The sequence below is a fragment of the Cucumis melo genome, chromosome 11, assembly GCF_025177605.1.
Source record: "Cucumis melo cultivar AY chromosome 11, USDA_Cmelo_AY_1.0, whole genome shotgun sequence".
Lineage (NCBI taxonomy): Eukaryota > Viridiplantae > Streptophyta > Magnoliopsida > Cucurbitales > Cucurbitaceae > Cucumis > Cucumis melo.
Window position 1 is genome coordinate 18,369,179 of NC_066867.1, and position 12,497 is coordinate 18,381,675.

The 12,497-nt window shown below is 34.6% G+C and overlaps 1 long non-coding RNA gene across 14 annotated transcripts; it reads right to left on the bottom strand.

The window, feature by feature from the left end:
* Positions 1–1,363: 1,363 nt before the first annotated feature.
* LOC103490513 (uncharacterized) lies at positions 1,364–6,327 on the bottom strand. Of its 14 annotated transcripts, XR_007824710.1 has the most exons (13): positions 6,061–6,314; positions 5,908–5,974; positions 5,767–5,825; positions 5,608–5,683; positions 5,316–5,442; positions 5,095–5,174; positions 4,481–4,619; positions 4,136–4,258; positions 3,890–4,016; positions 3,175–3,276; positions 2,869–3,064; positions 2,500–2,710; positions 2,197–2,412 (listed from the first exon to the last, which is right to left on the bottom strand). It is a non-coding gene; the product is annotated as an uncharacterized LOC103490513 (long non-coding RNA). The 14 variants fall into 14 exon arrangements; XR_007824706.1 differs by lacking the exon at positions 4,481–4,619 and adding an exon at positions 1,364–1,505 and having other exon boundaries at positions 2,332–2,412; positions 5,095–5,442; positions 6,061–6,313; XR_007824708.1 differs by having other exon boundaries at positions 5,095–5,442.
* Between the last annotated feature and the right edge of the window lie 6,170 nt (positions 6,328–12,497).

Below are 12,497 nucleotides of genomic sequence, written 5' to 3' on the forward strand. Positions count from 1 at the left end.
CAGCACCAACAAGACACTAGCCCCGAGGATTCACTTAATTACACTAGCAAAGGACTCCTGGCCTGTCTGTGGTCTTATTGCTAATCTAGGAAACTGACTAGGTACTCAACCACAAAAAACGCTAGCTGATGAAGCCCAACGACTAAGCTCCATTATTGATTTCTCCTTTGTTATACTTTGCTCCACACTTAAGGCAGTCTCCAATAACTCGAAAAAAATTTCCCATTCAGCAATAGTTGTAACTCAGGTACGTATCTCAAAACGTGGCCCTCTTTCAAACCTTTGACACCTATCACTCTAAGATGTCACAATCACATCAGCATACTGTGAAAGCTCGGTATACTTCCTCTCATACTCGACCACTAAAAGTGACCCTTGCTTCAACCACTGAAACTCATCCCTCTTTGCCTTGCAGTCTGTGCTGGGATAATACTTGTCCTCAAATATGCCTCTAAAAGTCTGCCAGTTTGAAGTGCATCACTGTGCCGACTAATATGGATTTCCACCATCCTTATGTCTCTTTCTGTAGTAGGAATGTGCCCAATCTGACGTTTTGTTCCTTAAGACAACTCATCACATCAAAACATTTCTAATGCATATTTAACCAAACCCCAGCGTCAGTCAGATCAGTGAAACCCTCAAACATTGTCGCTCCTAATTTCTTTAGTTGTTTATTCCGTACATCTTTTCTGGATCACTAGACCCTACTCTCTCTGGCCTACCTATGCAAACTGCTCATTTCCCTAGTCCAAACTTTTGGGGTATTGGATCCCCTTTAAAATTGACCTTCAGTAGGATCCTACATCCCTCCTGATCCTGCCTACGTCGTTTGCTGATACTTGGTGGCATGACTCCTATAACATATCAATACATCAGGCATGCTATAGATCCTTAACTCAGATCCTGACTGGACTAACTGGACTTACTATACAAAACTTCTACCCACAATCTATTCCTGACTGGACTTACTCTTATCTCTACTTAGACGGTACTTTGCAAATTCTATCTGAACTAACTTGATATCTAACTTTTACTTCCTAGTTTTTTCTTAGAGCTAACTGCTCTGTCTTATTTCCCATGGAACTAACTGCTCTAATACCATGTTGTCACACTCCCACTCGAACTACCTACTCTTCAATAACATCTGTCAACTCTGCTGAACTCTTGAACTTGATAAAGAGTTAATCTTATATATACTTTACATGCAACACAACATAGCGGAACCTAGACAACCTATGGACATACATGAAAGTGCAGTCCTGAAATAACTCACTTAGCAAATAAACCTAATGGAGACATCATAACCAAAACGATATCAAACTAAGGTTTACACAACCACAACACCTAGAGTTTACCTAAACTATAAAGTATCTAAATCTTACAAAGACATATACAACATAACAAAATAAACTTGATGTACAACTCCACCCATGTACTGGCAATCGATCTAGGAGTTTTCAGCAGACTAAAGTAGCCTTATTAGGCATTGGGAGCTCAATCTCTATCTAGAAAGAGGGAAAACATTTTAAAACGGTTAGCAATAAAGCCCAATGAGTGACTAAATTTAAAATTGTAAACCAGAAAATCAAAGCACGTGATAAACCTTAAACATATAAATTTGTTTAATCAAAATGTTAAATATAAACGTGTAATAATAACAGCTTTCTCAAATACTCAGCAAGTACGTCACTGAAATCTAACAAGGCATATCAAATATATTAAACATTTAGTTAACATAACAAATCTACGTTGTGTAGGGCACGCCAAATACAATTAACATTTACAAGCTTTACGATGCAGTGGGGCCTACCACTAGAAGAAATCTAGCCTTTAATGTCGCTTGGCAACCGACAATTTTGCGAGTGTTATTAAAGGCCTTTGATGTCAGTTGGGCTTTAATGTTGGTTTAAAAACGAAATTAAAGGCCTTTTTAATGTCGATTTTCAACCGACATCTTTGATAGCGTTATTAAAGCTCTTTAATGTCTCTTGGGCTTTAATGTCGGTTTAAAACCAACATTAAAGAAGCTAACATTATTAGTTATAACCAACATTATAGATCTTTAAAACTCACATTAAAGCCTTATCTTTGGGTCCATTTTTATAAATATATTTTTATTTAATTGTTGCATTATTGTCCATTTTTTATAAACTAACATTGGGTTCGTGTAGATTATTTTTTTCTCACACCAACAAATCAATAAAATTAATATTATTTTAGAAACTATAATGTTTGTCTTTTAGATTTATATACACAAAATGAAATCTTATATTGTGTTTATATATACATTCTACAACAAAATACAAGACTTAAATAAGAAATCCTAAATACCTTTTCACTCTTCAACCTTCAATGGTCGCCTAGCTATTTATACAATCACTTAGCTTTCAACCCGATATGACTTCAATCATTCTACAAACAATATCAAAATAAACCATTTAATCTTTAGAATTCTAACAAGGCATCTAGAAAAAAATGTGGCCTAAAAATAGATCTTACCTGATTGCCTCGCTATCTACATGATCCCTCAGCTTCACATAATGGTGTTTGGCCCTTTCAGAAATGAACAATCACATATACTGAAGTTTGCACTGATGATCCAACGTGGCAATCCATTGCTTTGCGTGAAACGTGTGGCCAAGCTAACTAGCTGGCTGTATAAATTGTGGACACCACGATCATCCACCTCAACATGCTCAAGCCATGTAACCTATATATATCATTCAAAACACACACACCAAATTAGTGCCTAATTCTCAAAAACTTAAATTAAATATAATGATTGATTATTAGAAAACATGTAATTTGTTTTTACTACTATGTATAGTAAAAATATCTCAATTTATTCATTAAAAAAATAATAATTACCTTAAAATAACCATTGGGCATTTATTGGATTAAGCGTCGGATGACCTTCTACATCTAAGAGTAGAAGCTAGGCGTAAATTGTCTAAGGAAACGTCAACAACAACCCATGTTCCCTTACCATGTTGTTCACAATACCTCCCAAAATAGCTCTTCTGAGTTGGAACTAGTGGAGAAGGCACTTGCAATTCAATGTCATCTGAATCAATAATAATAAAATTATATATATTATTAAGAACTATATACTAATATATGTTTGGGATTGGGGAGGCATATTATATATTTAATTTAATTTTAATTAATTACTACTTGTAATTCTCCGTTGTAGTTTCCAGCAACGCCGGTTGATAATACTTCTAATGTCATAGCTCTTGACACAATCCATGTGAATTTGTTGACCATTGATTCTGACTAACCCAAAACACAAATAATGGGAATAAGTACCATTACTGTCTGTGAGTATGCAAAAAAACAAGTGAAATCCAATAAAATACTAATGATATGGGCCATTGGAATTCTAAGATGAGTTGATAGAGAAGATGTAATTAATTTATCTTCCATATTCAATTTAAACTAGAGTAGAAATATGCACCAAAGGAAGATCCAATACTTCTCAACAATTGGCTATCTGTTATATCAGTGCAACTATCAGGACCTTCCCTTTCCTACCATTGCATTTCATAACAAAAATATAACACCAAATACACAACAATCATCAACCAACAATCTATTTGAAGCATCATTTAATCTTTAGAATTACAGAAACAAATATGCATTTCACATCAAAAGGTTTTAAGGAATTGTTCTCATTTACAAAAGAATTGCAGAAACAAATATGCATTTCTTTTTTGTCAAAGAATAAATTGACCCACAAAAGTATCTCCCTCCCTTAGTAAAGAGTTACTCATACATTCAACAAAACAAGAGTACCCTTTTGCTCCTTCCATAAAAGAATTGCATTAAATTGAAGTTTAAACTTTTAAAAGATAACTATTTCTTGAAGATTAACATTATAACAATTTACCAGTTTATGCAATCCAGAGAAGGAAAGCAAAGAGAGCTTGAAATATTGATTTGGGGCTTCTCAACTTTTTAGAAGAGGACACATCCTTGCTTCCGCTTAGGAGTCCTTGAATATGATGATGCCTCCCCTGAAAAACAAGGACAGAAAAAAAAAAAAAAAAAAAGAAGAAGATTGACAAGAGATAGATATCATGTTGTCTAGATCAAGTATTCAATGAATTTTTTGTTAACATGTCCTCAAGTTTACCGGTACACATGTTATCAAGGTGCGTTGAACAACACCCATGGTCTCTTCTTTTGCTTTCTAATTGATATTCTCTAACACTCTTGTTTTTGCTTCTTTACATCTCTCTTCCTCAAGCTTGATCAACTATAAACAATTATCAAATACACATCTAAGCACAAAGATATTTAATAAAATGCTCAAAACTAGTGAAGTAAAAGGTCATCAAGTTCATTCAAAGTACCATAGGATGTGAAGACAATATGAGATCTATAACAATGCACCCAACCAACAAGTAACACAATAGAAACCACAAGTGTGAAACTTAAAACTAGCAACATAATAATCAAAATAATTTGATGTACATACCTGGTAATTGTTAAGCGTGCAAATTTAAAACCAGCAGCATAGTAATCAAAATAATATTCCCAAGTTTGTATGAAACTGCTTGTTCTAGTTTCATGATCTAGCCTGTGAAGCATCTTATCTGGTAGTGGCTCTGCATTCTCTTTTGATTAAAAGGTTTCTCAGTCATTCTATAAATTTTGAACTCTTCTGTTTGATAATTTTGTTTCTAGTTTGCTGTTTAATTCGATTATTTTGTCATCATCAAAGGCAGCATTAGCATTTTTTTTTTAATTAAAACATATAAAAAATTCCTATTTCTGCTGGATTGTTGTGTCATTAGCCATCTTTTATAATCCAAGGGAACATTTATACTTGTGTTGATCTTTCTTTCTAATATAGATGCAGGATTTGGCATATCCTGTCTAGGGAAAGTGAGTTCATATTATGAGAATGACCACGAGCTCATGGTTCATTTCTACAAGTTTGTCACAACGCAAGTCATTTTTCTGTTTTGAACAACACCTCTCTAGCCAAATAAAATGATAAAAAAGCAGAATGCAAGAGCTGAAAACTGTCATTCAACTCATCATATGAATTGATAATCTGATGATAGCATAGAGGGAGCTCATCTTTACCTGCAAATGTATTTGTATGTGTGCGTTTGTCTTCTTCCTTTTGATTTTTTCTGAACTCTTCTTGTTCTTCTTACTGAACTCTAGCTTATAGATTAATTGAAATTGTGCAGAAAAAACAATAGTGAAGAGATGGCTTGTGATGAAACAGAGCTTGGAACATATGAGTTTGCTGAAAAAAATGAATAGCCAATAAAAGCTACATGATAAGGTAAGGTGACAACCTTTATTTCCCATATTTATTGAAAGCAAATATTTTGAATACGAATAGTGGTTGGAAACTGAATGTACTCTTCATACAACAACTGGAGATGCTCCAACATATGCGCAAGCTGAACTCTGATGATCAATCTACCAAGTTAAAGTCCACATGAACATTAGGGTGGTGATGAGGATATGATTTCCAAAAAAATTTATTAATTAGTTTTTTTTTGTTTCAATAAAATACCCTCTCAATTATATATATATAATTGACTTTTAAGGAAGAAAAAGAAAATGTAAAGAGGGAGACCTTACTGGGCAAAATTCGGGTCCAAGAAATGGACAACCGATAAGCATTCATCACCATAGAACCCATCAGTTCAATATCTTCCTACCAAAATCAAACACCAAAAATCATCTTAAAAACTCCTCCCTTTTTCTTTTTCATCAAAATGCTATAGAAATAGAGAGTACCATAAACCGATGGTAGTGATTGTCGGCCAAATCTCCTGCGTCATTGTTCTTAATTTTTTCTGCAAATTCCATGAAAACTTTTTTAGGCAAAGCGAAGAATTGGGTTTCTATCAAAATGAGAAATTAGAAAGTGGGTTTAACCTGGAATGTGAGAAAAAAACATCCCAATTACTCTTTCCCCTTCCATCTTCAACATAACCCCCTTAATCTGCAAACACGAAATTTTGAAGTTGAAGCCCTAGAGAAAAATTCAAACCAAGAAATAGAAGAATTGAAGAAAGATGAAGAGTGTACCTGGTAAAAGGATGTGGAAGTTTCAAAGAAGAAATGGTTTGGAAAATCTGATCTTTTGAATTGCATAACCAAATCGCCGTCCAAAAAGCATATGGCCGAAACGCGTCGTGGCCGGACGAAAAGTTCCCTTCAGTGGCTAGTCAAAACGTTGTGGGTCACCGTCGATGAGAAGAAAGGTCCTTTTGTGTGGCCGGCCTGGTGGAGATGGAGAAGAGGTTGGGGTTTTTGGTGTTTCTTTGGCGGAGAAATAGGAAAACTCGTAAAAGAGAGTTTCAATTTTTTACGAAATTAAGAAAAATAAAAAATAAAATAAAAAGACCTTTAATGTCGGTTTTAAAAACGCAGATGTTTAATGTCGATTTTAAACCGACATTAAAGCTCTATCTTTAATGTTGGTTTAAAACCAACATTAAACATTCACTTTTGAAAATCGACACTAAAGCTCATTTTTCATTTTTTTCACCCGACATAGATTTCTTCTAGTGTACCCAGCACTCATGATAGCATTGTTGTTATAGAGTACACTTAACACGAACAATAGAATCTAACATGTATGCACGCAGTACTATATGCCTCGCATTCAACATCTTAGTCATGTAGTTAACAGAACTCTACAAAATTTGTATGAAAACATTAAAACATGTCTGCTTATCTTTATCTTTCGTAAAACTTAAACTTACTTTGCGTATTTGTGGAAAACTAAAAAATCTATAAAAAATACGTGCTTTAAATGATATTGTTTCAACTACTTTTTAGGAAGTCAATAATAATGTGCTCATATATAAATTTCATTATAAAATCGAAGCTTGAAACGATTCATAGAAATCATGTATTATTCATAAACTTGTATTCAAACATAGAGAACATTTAATCATAAATAGCAGCTTAGAAGTCCCTTTCAGAATTTGTTTTGTCACTCAACCTTAGGCAAGTTCCTTGGTGTGTAGACTCGACCTATTTTCTCTTGACCCGTCAAACAAACCAAAACTGAGCATTAGAACCTTAAATAGTCTTGTCTTTCCAGACTAAACTTAAGATGATGCATAAAAGATAACACACATCAATTTAAACTTTAGACATACAATTTTCTCCAAAATTTTCTAAATTCAACAACCTAACTTCAAACACCCATAACTTCCTCAATACTTGACCAAAATTAATGTAATTTATGTCAAACTCTTCATTTTTAAATCCTCTGCAATCTACGTGCAGGAAAGAAAATGAGATTCCTAACCAATTGTTATAAAAATTGCTTGAAACATAAGTAGTCTAAATTTAGGTCTTATGCTAACCTTTGATTTGCTCCTGAAATCAAACCTACTTCCAGTTCTTTATAGCTCATGATTGCTTCATGAACGTTGTAGGAATCTAATAAGTTTTGCAACCATACCTAATAGAGCTTATAACTCAATCTGTACAATCTAAAATATGCTAAAAGCTAGATACTTCATGAATTCACACACTAAACTGTGACTTGATTGCCTCTTCGAAAATCATTAATTTAACATCCAAATTTTCTCAAGTGTCATTCACAAAACTTGTTATAAATCGAATAAAATTTCAAAAAATAAAAATAAACCTCACCTTTTAATTCCTTCTTAGTAGTTCAATCGGACTAAAAAACAAGAGATTGTTTGTGAACACCAAGCTTATGACATAACTGTCTATTTCTTCAAGTTCTTCTTCATCTCCTTCATCACCCTTTCCCTTCTTCTTCTTCCTCAAGTTCTACCTCTGATACCTCTAAAATTTTAGTGAAAATGGTTGAATAAATGGCTTAGTGGTGGAGAGAAACCAAAGCAACAAGTTACACTAAAGCTTCTATTTCCCCTTCTCTCTCTTTTCCTCTTTCTTGATTCTCTTTTAACTAAATTTAATTTGTCTTTTATTTTTTTAATCCTAAATGTATATATATAATATATATACAAAATTCCACTTTCCTTTTCTTTTTTCCTTTCTTTTCTTTTTTAAAAACAAATTCCAAAAATGATTAACACAAGTTGAACTAAAAGCTTTGCCATTTTTCTTCAACAAATTAAATTCAACACCTATAATATATGACAATAGCAAATAATACAAGAAACAATCTCGGGTTTACATTAATGCTCTTATAAAGCTGCATCAATGCCTGACAGATGTCCTTTTGTCCTTTTTCTAACATTCTCACCAACCAAATTTGTCTGTTAGTACATCAAATCGCCTAGCTTGATTGCTTGTCACTGCATTGGTTGGATGTATCTTCTCGTATAACGTTCTATCGCCAAGCTCTACTTCTTTTTGCCTATTATCCTCTGATAATTTATGTAAAACACGAGAAAACAGGGATAAAGTTATTTTGCAAGACGCGATACACAAGTTAATCAAATTACTTACTTTTTCCTTTGTTTTCTTTTATTCTTATGCAATAAGACTTCATTATTTTACATAAAATGCCATATTAACTTTTATATCTACAAGTTATCACTTATATGCGAGAAGCATAGGAGGTGTAGATTTTGTCACTTGGGAATGATTTCGGAAAGGATTCAAAGAAAAGTTCTACCCCTCGTTCATTTGTTGATGCGAAGAGGAAAGAATTCTTGAGTTTAGTACAAGGCTACATGTCTATCGCAGAGTATGAAAAGAAATTCGTGGAACTCACGAAGTACGTGATATCCTTTATAATGGATGAAGAGGAGAAGTGTAAGTGTTTCGAGGGAGGTTTGAGGACACCAATTTGAGTGCCAGTGAGGACAAGCGCAAATTGGTCGGACTTCTTTAAGTTAGTAGAGACAACCATGCGTGTTGAGAGTACGTTTGCTAAGGAAGAAGGTTTAAAAAAAAAAAGGCCAAGGACGAAAATGAGTAAAAGAAAGGAAAGTGACGAAGGGTTTAACAAGTAAGCTAAATCTAGTGTTAGTCAAGGATCGCATTGGGACAAAAATCGAAATCCTAAGTGCTTCAAGTATGGTAAACAACACTTAGGAGTTTGCAAATATAGCAAATTTTGTTTTTAGTGTAAGCAAGTTTGACATATTAAAAAGAATTGTCGAGCAAAGGACAAGGTTGGCAAGGAACCTACACAAACATGAATAGCTTCTCATTTTGTTCATCAAGTTTTGCAAGGAGGTCTTATGATGGAGTAGAATTTTAAAGACGAATTTCCAAAAAAAAAAGGACTAGTTGTAAAGCCTTGATCCAGAGAAAGGGAGTCCTGTTGAAGAGGAGCCTAGCTTGGGAAGTTATTTAAGATAAGTATAAGCATGGGATATCCTACGAGGAATGATACGAGAGGAGAAAAGGCACGCAAATAGAAATGTTTAAGTGTAAAGTTCTATCATGATAAGGTAAGCTAGCGAGGAAGAAGCATGCATTGGATGCTAAGAACTAGGTGTTTAATGTAGTAATGGAGAAAGAAGTACCTACGCATAAGAGAGTGTTGAAGAAGTAGGCGTCCTCTTGAAATGACTAGACAACTCGCTGTGAAAAGTAAATGTTTGTTGCTTCCTTAGAAGATAAAGAGAGAGTCAGGCGATTAAAGAGTTTAGCTTTCCAAGGAGATAAGGTTGGCGTCTCAAGGGAACTTTTAATCGTTGTTGATGGTTAGTCTATGTGTCAAGATTGAGTTGGTTGCATGGCGCGGCGAATCGGTAAGCTAACATGTGTAAAGCGTAGAAGTGACCCTTGGATGTGAAAAGACACTATAAATAGGGCCCAAGACCGAAGGAAAAAGGAGTTTGGAGATTTTAAACACTCTGATAGATTACAAGAGAGCTCTGAATTTTGAATGGCTGGTCGAGGGAACCGTTAGGCGAGAAGAGAAAGTCAAAAGCAGAGAAGAAAGGAGTTGAGGCCTAAGTATTTTTGTGAGTGATTCTTTATAAATAAAACATGTATATTTGTGAAAGATCTTTGTAACAAATAATTGTTTTTGAGTAAATTTCATAAGCAGAATATTTGTAAATCTTTCATCAATGGAAGAAATGTTTCATAAATGATTTTCATAAATAGTTAATATTGTGTTTGTAAACTTGATAAGTGAAAGATGTACTCTATTGATGATCGTTTGAAAGTATTATTTCATTGATGTTTATTGCATGTTATTGTTACTATTGTGATTTTATGAGAAGAAAGCGAGATTCGAAGCTAACCTTTCTGTCTAATGATTCTAATGATTGTATAACGTGGAAAAGATGAGACCTATCACAAGACGCTGGTGGAAATCCCAATTAATTCGTATAACGCAGGTTGGATGTGAATTCGAGGGGAGAATCCAAGGTCAAGGTCAGTTGTGATATATTCTTGACGTTGGATGCTAGTTGAATGTGAATCCTAGATCTAGGTGAGAAAGAATGTATGAGACGTTAGTGGAATTTGAATCCAGGTTTGAGAAACGATTGAATGTGGCGAGACACTGGTGGAAATCCCAAGTAATCATGTGACGTTGGTGGATTGTGAATTCTAAGTCAAGGCAAAAAGAGAATCCTAGGTCCCAATGATGAGTTTGGAATGTGTGTGAACTTAAGCGCAGATTGTCAGGCAATGAAGCCAAGTAAATGATGAATTTTAGGCGTGGAAGCTAAAGTAAAGGAGGGAAGGCACGGTTGTTATGTAAACTTATGCGGCATGAGAACCTTGTCATCCTATCTTGTGTTTAAGGAGTCGGTTGGTAAGCACATCACTTCTTAATGTCATGGCTCAGTTTAGAAGGAAGACGAGTGCACACCAAGGTTGGTGAGGCCAAGCCTAGGGAGAGAGAGAGCCAAAGAACTAAGCGAGGAAAAGGAAGTCCTTAAGGCTATCTTCAAAGTCAGGGTTGCTGGGGGACGGAGGTGAAGAAAGGAAAGAGGACTTTACACCTCGAGGTACTCTATCTCAAGAAGTAGCATAAAGTGGCAAAGAAAGAAAATGAGTCTTATACTTTTGAACACCTTGGCAGGAAGAGTAGCACCTTGGTGGAAGAAAGAAGGCGTGAAGATGAGAACTTGTTTTTATTTTCATACTTGAAGAAAACGAATCTACTTGTAATTTATGAACTCTAAGTAAAGTGTTAAGTTAATAAAGAAAAGAAGTTTATTTATTCAGCTGCATTATCATTTGTGCTTCTCACCTAGAAGTTAAAAGTTGTTTAGTACTAAGTCTTAAGTACTAGGCGATGGTCTAAGTTTAAGAGTTGTTTTTTGCTCAAGTAGTTGTGAACATCTCCAAGATTCAAGTAAAGAACTTTGCGAAGAGACAAGTGAAAGGAGTTGTTCCGCTCACTAGGCGTTCAAAGCGTCATCTCACGGAGAGGTACGCAAAGGATGTCTAGGCAGCACGCCCACATTTGGTCGTATGGAGTGACAGTTGGAGCGGAGCCTGACAATACTAAGTTTCCCTTTTGATTAAAACTTTTAACAACCCACAATATTCTTCTCACTTAACGATTTTTTAGCACAATACTTAGCTTCTCTCTTACTAAAATCTCAGAATAACTCACTTTTCTTTTAACCTCTTTTTTATTTATACTAACCCTAGGTTGGATTAGTCATTCCTTAACCTCTATAATCTTACCAGCTCTTACTTAATTAAATTTTAAGTCTTTGAATGCCATGGCACCTGGAATCCAACTCCATTGATTTGATAATACAAAGCTTTCGACATACATAATCCTGTAAAGTTCTTTGAAAATTTCCTTTCTACCTATAATCTCTTACACGATCGTTTAGCTTCTAGATGATCGTTCAACCTCTTATACAATTGTTTTGCTTTCTTTTCAATTGTTTACCATCTTACACTATCGTTTAGCTTCCTATATGTTCATTTACCCTCTTACATGATCATTTTACATTCTATATGATCGCTTAGCCTTAACTTTCAAATGATCGTTTAACTAAATACTTCTTCAAAAACCTTATTGAAAACTCTTTCTTACTAACCAATAATCTTCTACTTAGATGTGGTTCAAACAAAGTTTCTTCGCCAAAAAGAACCCAAAACGTTTCAAAACATATAGCCATTCCTAAAAAATGAAAATAATATTTTATGAGAATGAACAAGGGTATTTTGAGACTTAAGCTTGCCTCCTTTTGAGCTAGGAAATATTTTCATAGTTAGAAGTATGCAATGAGAGTGGAGCTGATTGGCAAATAAAACTGGGTTGCATTATGAGAAGTTGAGTGGATGCGAAGAGGAAGGTAAGTCTAAGGTGTGGAGCTGTACTTGGGGACAAGCATTGGTATAGATCTATGCTTGAGGACAAACATTCTTTTAAATATGGGGTGTGATAACTTGTAGAAATACAAGTTATTGTAGTATTTTTCCCTTTGTGTAGAAGTTCTTCCCTTCTTCACTTCTTCTCCAGTCAACTTCTGAGTGAGAGCTTAGAGAGAGAAGCCCACCAACCATTCCCCTAACTTGTAAAAAAAAATCAAAGGAATGCATAACAATGCATTTTGTGCCTCAGTTCCCTTCTTTAC